Source organism: Perognathus longimembris, chromosome 20 (genome assembly GCF_023159225.1).
Source record: "Perognathus longimembris pacificus isolate PPM17 chromosome 20, ASM2315922v1, whole genome shotgun sequence".
In the NCBI taxonomy this organism is placed as follows: Eukaryota; Metazoa; Chordata; class Mammalia; order Rodentia; family Heteromyidae; genus Perognathus; species Perognathus longimembris.
Genome location: NC_063180.1, coordinates 18,588,155 through 18,590,977, shown reverse-complemented (window position 1 = coordinate 18,590,977; position 2,823 = coordinate 18,588,155).

The window sequence follows — 2,823 nt, the reverse complement described above, 5'->3', positions numbered from 1 at the left end:
TGGCTTTAGTGTGTTCTTGTTTGTGGTCTTTTGGGTAGATGCCCAAAAGTGGGGCTGCTGGGTCATAGGGGAGCTCTATGTTTAGCCTTCTGAGGAATCTCCATACCGCTTTCCAGAGTGGCTGAACCAGTTTACATTCCCACCAACAATGAAGTAGGATTCCCTTTTGGCCACATCCCCTCCAACATCTGTTATTGTTAGTTTTCTTGATACAGGACATTCTTACTGGGATGAGATGGAATCTCAATGTTGTTTTGATTTGCATTTCTTTTATGGCCAGTGATATAGAGCACCTTTTCATGTCTCTTGGCCAATCTCATTTCCTCATCAGAGAAGTCTCTTTTTAAGTCTTTAGCCCACTTGATGAGGGGTATATTGGTTCTTTGCAGTTTTGTTTTGTAGAAATGTAATTTTTTTTAGTTCTGCATATATTTCAGATATGAGGCCTTTGTTCATTGTATGGCCGGTAAAGATCTTTTCCCAATCTGTGTGCTTTCGATTTAACTTGCGAGCTATGTCCTTTGTCCTGCAGAAGATCTGCAGTTTGATGCAGTCCCATTTGTCCATCCTATCTTTGATTTGTAGCATTTCTGGGTCTTTGTTAAGGAAGTTCCGTCCTGTGCCAAGTAGCCCAAGTGTTTCTCCTACTCCTTCCTTTAGTGTTTTCAGGGTATCTGTTTTAATTTCAAAGACTTGGATCTATTTGGAATTGATTTTTGTGCAGGGTGATATATAAGGATCTAGTTTTAGTTTGTTGCATGTGTTGAACCAGTTTTGCCAGCACCATTTGTTAAAGAGGCTATCTTTCTTCCAGACTACTTTTTTAGCTCCTTTATCAAAGATTAAGTAGGCATAGTTCTGTGGGTTCATTTATGGATCTTCAATTCTGTTCCCTTGGTCTTCAGGCCGGTTCTGGTGCCAATACCAAGCTGTTTTTATTACTATAGTTTTATAATACAGCTTGAAGTTTGGTATTGTAATTCCTCCAGCACTGTTCTTTCTGCTTAGGATTGTTTTTGCTATTCTGGGTCATTTGTTGTTCCATATGATTTTCTGGATTGCTTCCTCTATTTCATTAAAAAAAAAAATGGTGTTGGGATATTAATGGGTATTGCATTGAATTTGTAGATAGCCTTTGTCAATATTGCCATTTTGATCATATTAATCCTCCCAGTCCAGGAACCTGGGAGGTTTTTCCATTTCCTTAGTTCTGCCTTAATTTCATTGTTCTTGTTTTTAAAGTTCTCATCATAGAGGTCTTTCACTTCTTTGGTTAAGGTTAGTCCTACGTATTTTATGTTTTTTGAGGCTATTGCAAAAGGAGATGCTTTCCTGGGCTGGGGATATAGCCTAGTGGCAAGAGTGCCTGCCTCGGATACATGAGGCCCTAGGTTCGGTTCCCTAGCACCACATATACAGAAAACGGCCAGAAGCGGCGCTGTGGCTCAAGTGGCAGAGTGCTAGCCTTGAGCGGGAAGAAGCCAGGGACAGTGCTCAGGCCCTGAGTCCAAGGCCCAGGACTGGCAAAAAAAAAAAAAAAAAGGAGATGCTTTCCTGATTTCAGCCTCGGCATTCGGGTCATTAGCGTATAGAAATGCCATTGAATTTGAGGGTTTATTTTATATCCTGCAACTTTGCCAAAGTTTTGGATCAGCTCTAGTAGCTTGGGAATAGAGTCTATGGGGTTCTTTAGGTACAGGATCATGTCATCTGAGAAGAAAGTTTAACTTCATCTTTTCCTATTTAGATCCCCTTTATATTTTCTTCTTGGCTGATTGCTCTGGCTAGGAATTCTAGTACTATGTTGAAGAGAAGGGAAGAGAGTGGACATCCATGTCTTGCTCCTGATTATAGCGGGAATGGCTTTAGTTTTTCACCATTTTGAATTATGCTTGCTCTTGGTTTGTCATAAACTGCTTTCTTATATTCAGGAGTGTTCACTTGAATCCCAGTTTTTCCAGGGCTTTTAGCATAAATGGGTGGTGGATTTTATCAAATGCCTTTTCCATATCCAGAGATATAACCATGTGGTTCTTTACCTTGCTCAGGCTGATTTGCTGGATTACATTAATTGACTTGTGTATATTGAACCAACTTTGCATCCCTGGGATGAATCCAGTTTGATCATGGTGTATGATTTTTTTGGTGACCTGTTGAAGTCGATTGGCCAGAATTTTGTTGAGAATTTTTGCATCTACATTCATCAGGGAAATCGGTCTATAGTTCTCTTTCTGTGATGAGTCCCTGCCTGGTTTTGGGATGTGGGTTATACTGGCATAGAATGTGTCTGGTAGTGAACTTTCTCTTTCAAATTCATTGTAGAGTTTGAGAAATATTGGTGTGAGTTCTGTTTTGAAGGCCTTGTAGAATTCTGCTGTGAATCCGTCTGGACCTGGGCTTTTCTTGAATGGGAGATCACTTATTGCCGTTTCTGTTTCAATGCTGGATATGGGTCTGTTTAGAAGGTTTAAAACTTCATGGTTGAGTTTAGGGATATCAATTTTTCTAGGAAATCATCCATTTCTTTCAGGTTCTCGAATTTGTTGGCATAAAGGTTTGCAAAATAATCCCTTATTGTGTTCTGAATTTTGGTTGTTTCTGTAGTGATGTTACCTGTTTCATCACTGATCTGGTTTATTTGGGTGTGCTGCTTTCAATTTTTGATCAGGTTTGCTAGGGGTCTGTCTATCTTGTTAATTTTTTCAAAGGACTTACTCTTTGTTTTGTTGATTCTTTCAATGGTTTTTTTTTGTCTCTAATTCATTTAATTCTGATTTGATTTTAATTATTTGCTTCCATCTATTGACTTGGGGTTTGGCTTGT